We start from the raw sequence: 17391 nt of genomic DNA on the forward strand, positions 1-17391 counted from the left end.
CCACATCCCACCACTCTGATGCAACTTCCTGTGGGCAGGATGAGGCAGAGGAAAGGTCCTGCCAGTCAGAGAGACAGGCTTTAGCACTGGTGGAGGACACGTGCGCAGGTATTCAGCTGGACTCAGTCAGGGGGTGTAGGGTAGAGATGTCAGACTTAAGGGTCATCTTGGTTCTCCTGCCAGGGCACACAAGTCCCACGTATGCCACTGACCTATAAGTGTATCTGTAAACCACTTAGAACAAGCATTTTGCTGCTATTATCAGGCTCTATATGTTTAGATCATAACGAAAGTGCACCGAAAGAAATGAAATAGGTTCCAACATCTCACTTGAGAATAAGTGGGATCCAGGGAAAGGGGACCGAATGCGGATTGACCTTTTGCAGGTTGTGAATATGCCCTCTTAGGGCAAGGAGGATGAAGCGGAATGAGGGCTAGTGCAAAAAAAACTTTCTTGAAGGTGGGGAAAAAGGGACCCTTGATAAAGGATTGTTGAAGTTGTGACTCTGGCCTGCATCAGCGAAGACAAAAAAAAAAAAAAGCAGGAATTTGCCACATTTGGTTTCCATCCCCTATTTACACACGAAGCCAGCAAGCGGTGGGGGGAGAGGGGAGGGAGGGGGCGGAGGCTTTCCCGGAAACCGAGTATGGGTCCGTTTATATTCTTTTACCATGTGGCCCACAAGGTGGGATGGAAGCAGTCTGGAGAAGAAGCCCTTTTCAAACTCTGAGCCACGGGTAAAGCAGCTCCAGCTGTCACTGGACACAACCACCCTAGTGCCTTTGGGTGGCTCATCAGCTCCCATCCCCTTTAGAAACAGAAAAGCACAACTGTGCTTCAAGCAACATTACACAACTGTCAAGGTTAGTATGCAAACCTGCGGGGAGGCTAAAACCAATGTCCTGAGGTGCGTCTGGCTGTCAAAAGCCTCCAGAAGGGAGGTGGGAGTGACAGCATCAAGCTTTTCCACAGGCTCTAAAGAACAGAACCTGCTGACATCCACAGGAGGGGGCCTTAGGGGAGTCAGGAAGGCAGACAGATCACAGCTCTCTTCAGCAGCCCACATGAAACAGGCAGTATAAGGGGGTGAGAGACACACGGCAAGTCAGGGATGCTTTCAAGAGCCTAGGGAAAGTTAGCTGCGCATTAAGGAGGGAGGAAACAACCCTTCCTGGGCAAGGAGCAGCAAAGCCAATCACCTCCCACAGTACTAAAGCTCAGCGTCTGCAAATGCTATAATACTGGGGGGGGGGGGAAGGGGGATTTGGGGGTGCTCTGTGGCCAGAATTCTGGGCTAGCTCAGGGAATCTGCTCCTTCCCATCATCCTGCTTGCACTGGCCTCTCTCTCCCTCCCCCCCGATGTGGCACTGCGAAAGGGGCTGCTGTCACGAACACCCGAGCCAAGCTCCCTCCCTTCCTCCCGTTTACCTCCACTTTGAATTTCATCTGCGCAACTTGAGCTGGAATGCGGACATCCAGCAGCCATGTGGCAGGAGCCCAGAAAGCTCTTAGCAACAAGACCACGAGGGCACGTCCCGTATCCCCCGGGGAGGGCTTCCGTGCCACCTCCTAGCAGAAACCGAAGGCGAAGAGAAAGGGCAGGGGACAAGGCTGGGCACTGTCAAGAAAAGCCCCCACCGGGGTGGGGAGGGGCTGCAGACACACACGGCACAGAGCATCAGAAGTCGGAAGTGTCACTTGGCAGCACCGCAGCCTTTCACATGCCTCCAAAGCATTTTATTCAGAGGCGTAATCTGTCCGATTCGGGAGGGGGGCTTGCTCCCCCTCCCTTCTATCGGCACAGATTAGCTTTTTCTCTCTTTCAACACCTCAACTACACCTCCCCCCCCAATACTCATTTTTTCCTCTCTTGTTTCTAAAGAAGTCAATATTTCAAACAAAAAACACAGGCTGTGGCAAAACATACTCTTAAAATATTCAGTGCCAACCCATATCTGGATATTAGCCCTGAATAATCAGAAACGGTGGCAAACGCCAACATTAACCCGATAATTTATTTATTTATTCAATTTTCTATACCGTTCTCCCAGGGGAAGCTCAGAACAGTTTACATTAATTTATTCAGGTCCTCAAGCATTTTTCCGCGTCTGTCCCGGTGGGCTCCCAATCTATCTAACGTGCCTGGGGCAATGGGGGGATTAAGTGACTTGCCCAGGGTCACAAGGAGTAGCGTGGGATTTGAACCCACAACCTTTAACCACTGCACCACTCTAGAAGTGAGCCAAGTAAAGGGCAATCAAGCCATTGTGACATCACTCATGAGGTTGGCTCTTGGGCATTGGTGGAATGAGGCATTGTGATGTCACAATACCAGCTGTGGTTATCAGAGGCTGAAACCTTTTACACTATTTATTCGGGCAGCTCAGAACTGTTTACATTAATTTATTCAGGTACTCAAGCATTTTTCCCTGTTTGTCCCGGTGGGCTCACAATCTATCTAATGTACCTGGGCCAATGGGGGGATTAAGTGACTTACCCATGGTCACAAGGAGCAGCGTGAATTTGAACCCACAACCTCAGGGTGCTGAGGCTGTAGCTTTAACCACTGCGCCACACTCTTTCCTTAAGACAGCTTTTTCACGCCCAGCGCTGCTCCTTGTGAGCCTGGCCAAGTCACTTAATCCTGCATTGTCCCAGGTACAAAGTACGCACCTGTATGTCTGTAAACCACAAAAAGGCTTGCCCTCCCTCCTCAGTAATCCGGAAAGTTCTCCGGATAATGGCACTGAATAAATCGCAGCTATTCAGATAAACTACTGCTCTTCCTCGTCCCGCCACCCATCAAGACCGCCCCCGGTGTTCATCTATTGTGCAACAATTTTCACAAGCACTTTCCAGATCATGCTGATGAAAATTCAGAGATGGCCCCAATCACTGGTATTTATCTGGGAAGCAGGACCTCAGTTTATTTCTTCTGTTACACGTTTTATAATAATAATATTAATAATAATTTATTGTTTATATACCACCAAAGCCAAAGTTGTTCGAGGCGGTTTTAAAGAAGAGCTGGACATTCAGAGGGGAAAAAACCCCCCAATGAAGTCTTTGAGTACACGAATATTTGTACAGAGTAAGGTTACATTGTAGGGGCAGGTTTACAATAAGAAGGGCATGGGGTAAGCAGTGTTTTATTCTCTCAGCATTTTCTCTAGCTTTTTCCCATCCCACTAGCAGCTTTCTTTTATCTTTCTTTGGTTTCCTTCATCTCATCTACGAGTGGTTTGAACCACACATTTCTTTGGTTGATGGGACTTCGGCATCCCTTACAGCAAAAAAAAAAAAAAATTTTATGCAGTGGGGGTGGGGGGCAAACAAGCCCTCCCAGTCCACCCCTGCCCCCCCCCCCCCAGTGTTGGAGAGCTAGCTACACTCCCACCCCATACGAATTCTTCCTTCACACTCACCCTTTCCCAATCCCCCATAATTTCTTAATTCTTTGCCTATTTCCATTATCTTTTACCCAGCAAGATGGCTTAAGCGTCAGTTTCTATCTGACAATATCAATATCATTTATGTTAGAACAGACATCAATACAACAGGTCAATAAGCATGGGTGAAAGCAGGTCTACGCGTATAATGGCAGGCGAAAGTGAAACCAATCAGGACACATCCCTACAAGGGGACTGAAATTTTTTTTTAAAAACCAAACCACACCTTTTCCCCTATAGACCAAAATGTCCAAAGGAACCTGAAAACAGTATAAGTTGCTGAAAAGACTTATGCAAAAATTGCCATACTGGGACAGTATCCTGTTCCAACAGTGGCCAACCCAGGTCCCAAGAACCTGGTAGAAATTAAAAGAGTAGCAACATTCCAGAGCGGAGATTGTGATGTCATAATGCCTTATTCCACCAATGCCTAAGAGCCAATGATGTCACAATGGTTTGATTTTCCTTTACTTGGCTCTCATAAGAACATAGGAATTGCTGTACTGGACAGACCAAAGGTCCATCAAGCCCAGTATCCTGTTTCCAACAGTGGTCAACCCAGGTCCCAAGTACCTGGCAGAAACCCAAAGAGTAGCAACATTTCAGAGCTGAGATTGTGATATCATAATGCCTCATTCCACCAATGCCTAAGAGCCAACCTCACCAGTGATGTCACAATGGCTTGACTGTCCTATATTTGGCTCACATAAGAACATAAGAGCTGCCATACTGGGACAGACCAATGGTCCACCAAGCCCATATCCCGTTTCCAACATTGGCCAACCCAGGTTCCAAGTACCATTCTATTTAACAAGGAAATCTTATGTCAGTTACAAAGCCAGGGTCAGAGGTCATAATCAACAATTGTTAACAAAAGTTCAAAGCCACCTAATAAAAAGGAAATACTGCTAGAATTGAGTGTTATTCATAGAATGAAAGAATAAAGTATAAAAATGTCTGTGCAGACTTAACTGAATTTAAAAGCCATAAAACTGATTTTAAAAAGAAGGAATGGGGAAAGAAAAAGAAACACACCAGTTTTTGAAATTTAATGTCACAAAACTGAAGGTGACCTCTTCATCTACTAAGTCTGCTGATCTGGAATCACTAATTTTAAAATATGAAATTCAGGAAAAATCATTCAAAAAACACGCTAAGAGTAAACGTTTTAGGTGTGTCAGCAGCCATCTTGGATATAGTCCAATCTGTCATTGGAACCAGGAAGTGCCGTGTGTATTACATACCTTAGAAATAATGGAACCCCCCCCCCCCCCCAGAAGGGTGTGTATACAGAAACTGGCACGTCCTTAAGGAAAGCCCGTTTAACAAGCAGTAACCATGCGCTAGTGCTTACCACAAGTTAGTAGACATCTAAATCCAGGAAAATTAAGCTGCACTATCTATATGTTCCTTTGAAAACAGATGTACCGGGCCATGGTACGCCCTCACTTGGAGTACTGCGTCCAGCACTGGTCACCGTACATGAAGAAGGACACGGTACTACTCAAAAGGGTCCAGAGAAGAGCGACTAAGATGGTTAAGGGGTTGGAGGAGTTGCCGTACAGCGAAAGATTAGAGAAACTGGGCCTCTTCTCCCTCGAACAGAGGAGATTGAGAGGGGACATGATCGAAACATTCAATGTACTGAAGGGGATAGACTTAGTAGATAAGGACAGGTTGTTCACCCTCTCCAAGGTAGAGAGAACGAGAAGGCACTCTCTAAAGTTGAAAGGGGATAGATTCCGTATGAACATAAGGAAGTTCTTCTTCACCCAGAGAGTGGTAGAAAACTAGAACGCTCTTCTGGAGGCTGTTATAGGGGAAAACACCCTCCAGGGATTCAAGACAAAGTAGATAAAGACAGGTTGTTGACCCTCTCCAAGGTAGAGAGAACGAGAGGGCACTCTCTAAAGTTGAAAGGGGATAGATTCCGTACAAATGTAAGGAAGTTCTTCTTTACCCAGAGAGTGGTGGAAAACTTACAGGGGAAAACACCCTCCAAGGATTCAAGACAAAGTTAGACAAGTTTCTGCTGAACAAGAACGTGCGCTGGTAGGGCTAGTCTCATTTAGGGCACTGGTCTTAGACCAGAGGGCCGCCGCGTGAGCGGACTGCTGGGCATGATGGACCACTGGTCTGACTCAGCAGTGCCAATTCTTATGTTCTTATTTTAAAAAACTTTAACTCCTATGAGCGTTGGGAGCAGCACGGGCCATTCAGCGCAGCTCACCGCGCTAAAAACTGCTAATGCAGTTTAATAGAAGAGGGGGTAAGTATTCAGTTTGAAAATCCACCTTAAGGGCTCCTTTTAAATCAAACTGCGGTAGAGCTTTTCACCATGGGCCAGCGAGGTAAATGCTCCGAAACTCGCTGAACCTGAATGAGTATCAGAGCATTTACCTCGCCGGCCCGAAGAGGCTCTACCACATTTTGCTACAAAGAGCTCCAAGTTCAGCTGAAATTCCACCTAAAATTTAGATTCCTAAAACAAAAAAAAAAAAACAAAAAAAAAACTTAAGCACATCAGTATTTTTCAAACACTGACCCTGTACTTTATTTCCTTAAAAGCAAGGCTGTTTCTGCTTCAGTACAATTTAAAAAAAAATAAAATAAAAATCTGGAGGCTCATTAATATTCCCCTCTCATATAAGCTTTGAATTTGTCCGACTTCCATCCCCTCGTTTTGCATGCCCATCTCCCTAGAAAGTGAAATTACCCTTCTTCTAAAAGAGCATGCATCAAATCTGTTAGACTGTTGGCTTTTGGAACTGAAAATTTGACCGTGCGCTTCCATCCTTGCGTCTAGACACTGTCCGAACCCCGACACCTTCTGCTGCGTACAGAACTCACTGGACACGGGCTTTCTTCCTTAACACCGAATAAGATGATCCCTCCCCCCTGCTTCCAACTCGTCACTTTGAGCGTCTCAGTAAAAAAACACTGAGCACCCCTTACCTATCTTTTGAGGATATAGCGATGACCTTTGTACGTACACTGTCCTCCTGAATCTATACACCTGCACGCTCAGATTTCCAACTAGCATGCAAGTTACAGAATAAATAATAATAATAATCATTTTATTCTTATATACCGCCATACCCATCGAGTTCTAGGCGGTTCACAACAATTACATTAGGATCCGCATTGACATGCCGATTTACAAACAATATAATGGATTTACAAGGAAGGAATTCATTAACGGTCGCCAAGCGATATAACGCACGCTAACAGCCAAGTCACCCGAAGGAACATAATGGGCATCTTAGTATTTCGCAAGATAATCATTAGTGCACGCTAACTCGGTTAGCATGCGCTAAATCGCTTAGTGCCCGTTGGTGAATTTCCTCTTAATTCATTAACTGTATAATTAGCCTTAATTGGTGCCAATTGGAAGTTACACATATCTGCCATTAGCTGCTGTTCTATAAGTTACATAGGGGCATAGTAGGGGCACGGTTGAGTCAAGCAGTTATGCGCATGGGTTATAGAATACTATCTGTCTACAGCAGGGTTATCAAAGTCCCTCCTCGAGGGGCACAATCCAGTCAGGTTTTCAGGATTTCCCCAATGAATATGCATGAGATCTATTAGCATACAATGAAAGCAGTGCATGCAATAGATCTCATGCTTATTCATTGGGGAAATCCTGAAAACCCAACTGGATTGCGGCCCTCGAGGAGCGGAGTTCCCTATCCCTGGGCTAAACGATTTTTCATTCTTTATTCTTTTCTTAGACTCTCCTTGTTCTGTGGAGAAGCAGGAAAGTCATGGTGCAGGGGTTCCATTGTAACACATTTCTGAATGTTCTTCTCTTAGATCAGGGGTGTCAAAGTACCTCCTCGAGGGCCTCAATCCAGTCGGGTTTTCAGGATTTCCCTAATGAATATGCATGAGATCTATGGGCATGCATTGCTTTCAATGCATATTCATTGGGGAAATCCTGAAAACCCGACTGGACCGCGGCCCTCAAGGAGGGACTTTGAAGACCCCCGCTTTAGAGGATATGATCTCACTTCACCCTTACTCTCACCCTAAATCAGGGGTGTCAAAGTCCCTCCGCGAGGGCCACAATCCAGTCGGGTTTTCAGGATTTCCCCAACGAATATGCATGAGATCTATTTGCATGCACTGCTTTCATCGTATGCTAATAGATCTCATGCATATTCATTGGGGAAATCCTGAAAACCAGAGTGGATTGTGGCCCTCGAGGAGGGACATCGACACCCCTGGTCTACACTTAGGCCCTCCTTTTGGTGTTAGGCAGCGGTTTGAATCTGGCGGCTGCCCGAGATGCTGTGCGGACGGCGTCGGCTCCTGAAGAAAGCGCTTTTTTGCCCCGAAACAGTTGGGTCGAACCTGCCGTGAGGTTTTTGATTGCTACAAGTAACCTCGGTTACCTACAACGCTGTACTGCTTGAATTTCCTATGCGACCCAGCTAAATGTTTGTTAATTTTTTCAACCACTTTACCGAGGGCGCTTGGACTTGTAGGGAACTTCATATTTTGAAAGTGTGCCATTATCTAACCACCAAATTGCTCCCGTGATTATTTTTGCATACACTTAAATTTAATCTAATCTAATCTTTGGTTTATATACCGGGTCATCTCCCAGTGGAGCTCGACTCGGTTGACATTTAATTAAGACTAGAGTACATAGGAGAAGGAAGAACTAATTAAAAAGTAAAGTACATAAGAAAAGCATAAGAAAAATAACTATAATATCATTTGGTTGAGGCTGTAGTTAAACCATTTAAAAATTGAGAACAAAGTTTTAAATTGCTGTATTGCACAGCTACACTATTAGCGCACAGGATTAGTATCCCATGATGCCATGCGGGTTCAGGCGAGGCTAACATCTCGTAGTTTGAGCCTCTCTAATCAGCGCTAGAACGGCGAGTTTTCTCCACTCCTCATGTTTGCTTAGTCACACCAAGGATACGTCTTCACTGATCACAATATTAGCAGCGCATGCACACAGATCTCCTGAAAACCCGACTGGATAGCGGCCCTCGAGGAGGGACTTTGAGATCCCTGGCCTAGGCCAAGATGATAAAGGGGATGGAAAGACTAAAACGGTTAGGGCTCTTTAGCTTGGAAAAGAGACGGCCGAGGGGAGATACGATTGAAGTCTACCAAATCCTGAGTGGAATAGAACGGGTACAAGTGGATCGATTTTTCGCTCCATCAAAAATGACGAAGACTAGGGGAAACACTTTTAAAACCAACAGGAGGAAATATTTTTTTCACTCTGAGAATAGTTAAGCTCTGGAACGGGTTGCCAGAGGTTGTGGTAAGAGCGGATAGCGTAGCTGCTTTTAAAAAAAGGTTTGGACAATAGGGCGCCTTAGCATTTCACGTGCGCTAAATCGGTTAGTCCGCCTTAGTAAAAGGACCCCAAAATGAAAAACTATACAAATTTAAAAAGTAATAAGCTAAACCCTTCCCTAATGGGCCCAAATCAGACTCTTCCGTATTCTGTTAAAGTTTTACAAAATGGTGCGACAGTCATGTTAGTCCAGCTTTAAGGTAATAAAAAAAAAAAAAGAAGGGACTTTTTATTGGGCTAAGGGGTCCTTTTACAAAGGCACACGTTTCAGCACACGCTAAACGCTAACGCGTGCTAATGTGTCCATTATATCCTATGGACGCATTAGCATTTAGCGCGTGCTATAACCCCTAAATGTATTATGTTAGTTTAATAAAAAGGGTATTTTCATTTTTTGTTTTTCTTAACTTTTATAAATCACTTAGAGCATGACTATAACATCAGAATAAATACAGGAAACTAACAATATAGACATATCAATGAAAGGGAGTTGGTAGAGCCGTGGGCACTGTGAATCCGACACCGTGCCATGCAGAAAGATAAGTATATGCAAATTTTATGTGCACTGGATTGCACATTAGAGAATGACATGGGGACAAATTTGTCCCGTCCCCACAGGAATTCAATTTTCCCGTCCCGCCCGTGAGTTTTGTCACTGCCCTGCCCCATTTCTGTAAGCTCTGCCTTAACCGCACAAGCTTCGAACACTTATGATTTTAAAGTGTTTGAGGCTTGTGCAGATGAGGACGGAGCTCAGGCATTGGTGGAATGAGGCATTATGACATCACAATCTGAGCTCTAGAATGTTGCGACTTAGAATTTTAAAGGGTTTGAGGCTTGTGCAGATGAGGACGGAGCTTAGGCATTGGTGGAATGAGGCATTATGACATCACAATCTGAGCTCTAGAATGTTGATACTTAGGATTTTAAAGTGTTTGAGGCTTGTGCAGATGAGGACGGAGCTTAGGCATTGGTGGAATGAGGCATTATGACATCACAATCTGAGCTCTAGAATGTTGCTACTTAGAATTTTAAAGGGTTTGAGGCTTGTGCAGATGAGGGCAGAGCTCAGGCATTGGTGGAATGAGGCATTATGACATCACAATCTGAGCTCTAGAATGTTGCGACTTAGGATTTTAAAGTGTTTGAGGCTTGTGCAGATGAGGACGGAGCTTAGGCATTGGTGGAATGAGGCATTATGACATCACAATCTGAGCTCTAGAATGTTGCTACTTAGGATTTTAAAGTGTTTGAGGCTTGTGCAGATGAGGATGGAGCTTAGGCATTGGTGGAATGAGGCATTATGACATCACAATCTGAGCTCTAGAATGTTGCTACTTAGGATTTTAAAGGGTTTGATGCTCGTGCAGATGAGGACGGAGCTTAGGCATTGGTGGAATGAGGCGTTATGACATCACAATCTGAGCTCTAGAATGTTGCTACTTAGGATTTTAAAGTGTTTGAGGCTTGTGCAGATGAGGACGGAGCTTAGGCATTGGTGGAATGAGGCATTATGACATCACAATCTGAGCTCTAGAATGTTGCTACTTAGGATTTTAAAGTGTTTGAGGCTTGTGCAGATGAGGACGGAGCTTAGGCATTGGTGGAATGAGGCATTATGACATCACAGTCTGAGCTCTAGAATGTTGCTACTTAGGATTTTAAAGTGTTTGAGGCTTGTGCAGATGAGGACGGAGCTTAGGCATTGGTGGAATGAGGCATTATGACATCACAATCTGAGCTCTAGAATGTTGCTACTTAGGATTTTAAAGTGTTTGAGGCTTGTGCAGATGAGGACGGAGCTTAGGCATTGGTGGAATGAGGCATTATGACATCACAATCTGAGCTCTAGAATGTTGCCACTTAGGATTTTAAAGTGTTTGAGGCTTGTGCAGATGAGGACGGAGCTTAGGCATTGGTGGAATGAGGCATTATGACATCACAATCTGAGCTCTAGAATGTTGCCACTTAGGATTTTAAAGTGTTTGAGGCTTGTGCAGATGAGGACGGAGCATAGGCATTGGTGGAATGAGGCATTATGACATCACAATCTGAGCTCTAGAATGTTGCTACTTAGGATTTGAAAGGGTTTGAGGCTTGTGCAGATGAGGACGGAGCTTAGGCATTGGTGGAATGAGGCATTATGACATCACAATCTGAGCTCTAGAATGTTGCTACTTAGGATTTTAAAGTGTTTGAGGCTTGTGCAGATGAGGACGGAGCTTAGGCATTGGTGGAATGAGGCATTATGACATCACAATCTGAGCTCTAGAATGTTGCTACTTAGGATTTTAAAGTGTTTGAGGCTTGTGCAGATGAGGACGGAGCTTAGGCATTGGTGGAATGAGGCGTTATGACATCACAATCTCAGCTCTAGAATGTTGCTACTTAGGATTTTAAAGCGTTTGAGGCTTGTGCGGATGAGGACAGAACTTAGGCATTGGTGGAATGAGGCATTATGACATCACAATCTGAGCTCTAGAATGTTGCTACTTAGGATTTTAAAGCGTTTGAGGCTTGTGCGGATGAGGACGGAGCTTAGGCATTGGTGGAATGAGGCATTATGACATCACAATCTGAGCTCTAGAATGTTGCTACTTAGGATTTTAAAGTGTTTGAGGCTTGTGCAGATGAGGACGGAGCTTAGGCATTGGTGGAATGAGGCATTATGACATCACAGTCTGAGCTCTAGAATGTTGCTACTTAGGATTTGAAAGGGTTTGAGGCTTGTGCAGATGAGGACGGAGCTTAGGCATTGGTGGAATGAGGCATTATGACATCACAATCTGAGCTCTAGAATGTTGCTACTTAGGATTTTAAAGTGTTTGAGGCTTGTGCAGATGAGGACGGAGCTTAGGCATTGGTGGAATGAGGCATTATGACATCACAATCTGAGCTCTAGAATGTTGCCACTTAGGATTTTAAAGTGTTTGAGGCTTGTGCAGATGAGGACGGAGCTTAGGCATTGGTGGAATGAGGCATTATGACATCACAATCTGAGCTCTAGAATGTTGCCACTTAGGATTTTAAAGTGTTTGAGGCTTGTGCAGATGAGGACGGAGCTTAGGCATTGGTGGAATGAGGCATTATGACATCACAATCTGAGCTCTAGAATGTTGCTACTTAGGATTTGAAAGGGTTTGAGGCTTGTGCAGATGAGGACGGAGCTTAGGCATTGGTGGAATGAGGCATTATGACATCACAATCTGAGCTCTAGAATGTTGCTACTTAGGATTTTAAAGTGTTTGAGGCTTGTGCAGATGAGGACGGAGCTTAGGCATTGGTGGAATGAGGCATTATGACATCACAATCTGAGCTCTAGAATGTTGCTACTTAGGATTTTAAAGTGTTTGAGGCTTGTGCAGATGAGGACAGAGCTTGCAGGAATGGGGCAGGGACAAGAGGAGAACTCGTGGGGATGGGACGAGAAAATTAGTTCCTGCGGGGATGGGGAAAAATTTGTCTCCGAGTCATTCTCTATTGCACACTACAGACTGTCTAAAACTGGTTTCTTTTATTTCACCCAAAACCGAATCCGTGACCAAAATAAGCTGGAACCAAAACAGGCAGCCTAGTCTGACCACCACTCCTTCTACCCTCTGCCCATGCACAAAGTGAGCTTCCTTCATCTCCTCCGGGCCTACCATCCATCTTTGGTGGTCAGGATAGTAGCGACACCCAGTCACTCTGCTCATGTCCTCTCCCGTCACCAAAATGGCTACCACGTGAGGTCATGGCAGCCATTTTGAGTCTCCGGAGCTGGCAGGAGCGACTGCCATCTCATAATGGCTGCCACAACCTCCAGCAGCAATCATGGCGACCATTTTGGCAGCAAAGAGAACATAGGCAAGAGCAAATGGGCATTGCTCCTAATCCAATCACTCACCAAGACCACCAGGGATGGATGGTAGGTTCAAGGGAGGAGAGGTGGGCTCACTGTGCTGGGGATCTCACTCTATACAAGGGGAAAGAGAACAAGCAAAGCCATCTGAAAACGCATCCCTATTTTTGGCCCAAACTGAAATAAAGCCAAACACGAATTTCAGCCAGTTTTGGCACAGAAGCCAAACTCAAAACCTACAATTTGGTTGGGGAGGGAGTCTGATGGACGCAGGTACGCAAAGGTTTCACAGTAAGCGCAGCTTCTTATGCTTATGTTAGAACAAAAACAGAAGCATCAGGGTGCATTGCATATGCTCTTGTGTATATCAGCCTTACAAAAATTTCTTACATGTTAATAGAAAAACACAAAACAAAAAATAAATAGTGAACTTTCTGGAATTCAATTGATTATAGGACCTGAGGCAACATGGATTCACTAGCGGTACATTTTGCCAGACAAATCTGATCAATATCTTTGACGGGGTGACCAGAGAATTGGATCAAGGAAGAGTTTGACAGTGTTCGCCATCTAATAAATAACCTGAGTGCCCTCGGGATGGACCACAAAGTGACAGACTGGGTCAGGAACTGGAAGAATGGAAGGCGACAGAGGGGAGTGGTCAATGGAGATCACTCTTGGGAAAGGGATGTTACCAGTGGTGTGCCACTAGGTTCAGCTCTTGGGCCTGTTCTTTTTTTTTTTTTTTTTTTTTAACATATATGGAAGCGATATTACTGAAGGGCTTTCTAAGATTTGCCTCTTTGCGGATGATACCAAAATTGGCAATAGGGTGATGGTGTGGAGAACAAGAGGAAGGACCTAGAGAAGTTTGAAGAATGGTCCGGAATTTGGCAGCTCAGATTTAATGCTAAGAATTACAAGGCCTAGCATTTAGGCTGCAAAATCCTGAGGGAACAGTACAATTTAGGAGGTGAAGAACTTTTGTGCACGCAAGAGGATGCGACAGTATGTGGTGATCTCAAGGTGGCCTATCAGGTTGAAAGCGGTGATGGCGAAATCTAGACGGATGCTTTAATGCATAGGAAGGGGAATGGCCAGTAGGAAAATGGAGGTAATGAGGCCTTTGTAGAAGACTCTGGCGAGACCTCGTTTAGAATATTGTGTACTATTCTGGAGATCGCACCTTGAAAACGATAAAAACAGGATGGAGGTGGTCCATAGGACAGCTATTAAAATAAGGGTTTTTTTTCTTTATTTGTTCAATTTTCTATACCGTTCTCCTCAGGGAGCTCAGATTGGTTTACATGAATTTATTCAGCTGCTCAAGCATTTTCCCTCTCTGTCCTGGTGGGCTCACAATCTATCTAATGTACCTGGGACAATGGGGGGATTAAGTGACTTGCTCAAGGTCACAGGGAGCAGCATGGGTTTGAACCCACAACCTCAGGCTGCTGAGGCTATAGCTTTAACCACTGTGCCACATACGTCATAAAGCATATGGGGTCAGACTTAAAGATCTCAATATGTATACTTTGGAAGAAGGGGGGGGGAGGATACAACAGATGTTTAAATACTTACTTGGCATAAATGTGCCTAGAGTCTCTTTCAATTGAAAGGAAACTCTGGAACGAGGGGGGCATTGGAAAGGGTGGTTAATGCTTGAACGCCCTCCGGTTGGAGGTGATAAGAGGAAAAAAAATAAATATCCGAATTCAAGAAAGCTTGGGAAAAGTATGTTGGATCTCTAAGGGAGAGGGGATATAGTAGATGGCATGGGCAAGCAGACCAGACTGGCCATATGGTCTTTATCCAGCCTCATTTTTCTCTGTTTACTATTAAATATTCGCAAGGTTGATTTTGACATGCAGACGTTTCAAGTTTATTAATTATTAGATTTGTCACCTATCGAACCGTTTAGGTGGTTTATAACAAAATTAATAAACATAATAAAAACAGGAGAGGGAGTAATACAATATTAAAAAAAAAAAAATTAAATTAAAAAAGGACCACATAGAAGGGAGGGGGGTAAAGTTAGAGCTCTAGACGCCCTGTGGGAAAATCAGTGGATGTAAAAGGCATCTTTCTACAGAAAGGCGCCGATGTGCGCCGACACATTTGGGTTTGTTCCGGCATGCGCGCAAGCTTCGTTACCCGCATTTGGACTTTTAATAAAAACTGGCAGGCATTTTTTTCTGGTTGCAGAAAAAATAAAAAATAAAAACTGGCAGTTAAATCGTCTCCGCCACCCTTCCTTGTGTACCCTGGACATTGCATAAAATTTCTCACGCTGTCCCTGTGTCAAAACCCACCATCGCTTCCTTCTCTGCATTGCTGCAGAATATTTAATGGCCTCATTAACATGTTAATTTAGTGCAATGCACATCCATGTCTTTCAGGCAAGTTTAACACCCATACCCAACCGCTCGCTGCGTTGCTTGGCTGTTAACGTCCACATACAACTCTCGGTGACCCCGAGGTCTGCCTTGCGCCCTGAAGGTGGAGGACAGAGTTTCAGATCCGATTAGTCTCAACAAATGGGAGAAAAGGGGTCCGACTCTTGTCTTTGGACAGGACGGTGGAATTTGTTTTGCGATCGTGCCAAGGGAATAAAGGAGGAGCCCTCCGCAACCTTCAGTCCCTTTCTTGGTGGCTTGCAGCGTCATATCAAAGTCACCCGTGGGTGTGGGCCACCCGGCACCCTCCCCCGGAAGGCAAACACCCCCAGTATTTACAAGTGACGCCAGCAGGCAGGGGCGGAGGCTTTCCTGGGAACTGCGTGTGGCTCTGTTTACATCCCGCTCAAGATCGGAGCCCTTCCTGAAAGCCTGAGTCATGGGTACAGCAGGTGCTAGGCTGGCTCCAGCTGTCACTCGGTACAGCCACCCCCATGCCAGGGTAACAGCTCCTGCCTGGCACATTAAACCCGAGCAGAGCTCCGCTGCCACAAATCCCTTCAAGGAACCTTAGGCACCTGTTAAAGACTACAAAGCAAACCTTTCAGGAGAAAGCGGGGAGGCTAGGACCAGTGTCCAGAGGTGGGTCTGGTTGTCAAAAGCCTCCAGAAAGTGGAGGGGGGGGGGGTGACACAGCAAGCCTTTCCAGAGGCTCTAAAGAACAGCCCTGCTGACATGCACAGGAGGGGGGCTTAGGGGAGTCAGGAGGGCAGACAGATCACACCTCTCTTCAGCAGCCCACATGAAACAGGCAGTATAAGGGGGGGGGGGGGGTGAGAGACACACGACAAGTCAGGGATGCTCTCAAGAGCCTGGGGAAAGTTAGCTGCGCATTAAGGAGGGAGGAAACAACCCTTCCTGGGCAAGGAGCAGCAAAAAGCCCCTCGCCTCCCCCCAGTACTCTGCAAATGCTATGAGAGGGGGGGATGGGGGGGCTCTGGGGCCACAACCCCGGGACTCCGCATTATCCTGGCGCTTGCACTGCTCTCCCCACCCCCTTGTTTACCTCCACTTTGAATTTTAGCTGCGCAACATGAGCTGGAATGCGGACATCCAGGAGCCCAGAAAGCTCTGAAGAAGCAGCCCCCGGGGGCACCTCCCGGATCCCCCGCCCCGAAGGGCTTCCGTGCCACCTCCTCGCAGAAAGTGCCAGGGCAGTGCCAAGGGAGCCCTCCCGGGGCGGGCAGAAGCGCAGCTCCCCAGGCGAGCGTTGGGAAACGACACCCCCCCCCCCCCTACGAAAAGCCCCGCTGCTAAGGGGGGGGGGGCGGAGGGGGGACTCACCGTTTCGGGGTCTCCGCTCCGGTGCTGCTTCGTTCGATCGGCTCCATCATGTGACAGCGAGACGCCGCTCGCTGGAAACTTAAAGGGGCCCCCACGTGACTGGAAGCGGCCGCTGCACCGGCACCAGCGGCGGGGGAAGGACCGGGGGAGGAGCCGCCGGGCAGGGGGAAGTCCCGGACCTCCTGCCAGCCGAAATGGGTCCTGGAGGACCAGCAGCCACTCAGGGTTTCAGGATGGCCTTAATGAATATGCATGAGAAAGATTTGCATGTCATGGAGTGACAGGTATGCAGCTCTGTGCCATGCATATTCATTAGGGCTATCCTGAAACCTGACTGGCTGGTGATCCTCCAGGACAGGGTGAGGAACCACTTCTTTATTCTGACTGGGTTGAGAGGATAGACGAGTAGCTGGTTTTAAGAAAGGTTTGGACAAGTTCCTGGAGGAAAAGTCCATAGTCTGTTGTTGAGAAAGACATGGAGGAAGCCACTGCTTGCCCGGGTTCGGTAGCATGGAATGGTGCTACTCTTTGGGATTCTAGAACAGGGGTCCCCAAAGTCCCTCCTTGAGGGCCGAATCCAGTCGGGTTTTCAGGATTTCCCCAATGAATATGCATTGAAAGCAGTGCATGCACATAGATCTCATGCATATTCATTGGGGAAATCCAGAAAACCTGACTGGATTGCGGCCCTCAAGGAGGGACTTTGAGATCCCTGCATTAGATCTAGTTACATGCACTGCCTCCATTGTATGTAAATAGATCTCATACATATTCATTGGGGAAATCCTGAAAACCTGACTGGATTTGGCCCTCAAGGAGGGACTTTGAGATCCCTGCATTAGATCTAGTTACATGCACTGCCTCCATTGTATGTAAATAGATCTCATACATATTCATTGGGGAAATCCTGAAAACCTGACTGGATTTGGCCCTCAAGGAGGGACTTTGGGGACCCCTGTTCTAGAATCTTACTTTCTAGGATACTGGAATCTTGCTATTCTTTGAGATGCTGGAATGTTGCTACTCTTTGGGT

The 17391-nt window shown here is 46.1% G+C and overlaps 1 long non-coding RNA gene across 1 annotated transcript in view; it reads left to right on the forward strand.

Annotated features, from left to right (window-relative positions):
* Positions 1-809: 809 nt before the first annotated feature.
* Positions 810-17391, forward strand: part of LOC117366329 — a 48724-nt gene continuing 32142 nt past the window's right edge. The window contains exon 1 of the long non-coding RNA XR_004540560.1: positions 810-864. This is a non-coding gene — a long non-coding RNA (uncharacterized LOC117366329). The remainder of the gene's footprint in view (positions 865-17391) is intronic.

This window comes from Geotrypetes seraphini, chromosome 9, assembly GCF_902459505.1.
Source record: "Geotrypetes seraphini chromosome 9, aGeoSer1.1, whole genome shotgun sequence".
Classification (NCBI taxonomy): domain Eukaryota; kingdom Metazoa; phylum Chordata; class Amphibia; order Gymnophiona; family Dermophiidae; genus Geotrypetes; species Geotrypetes seraphini.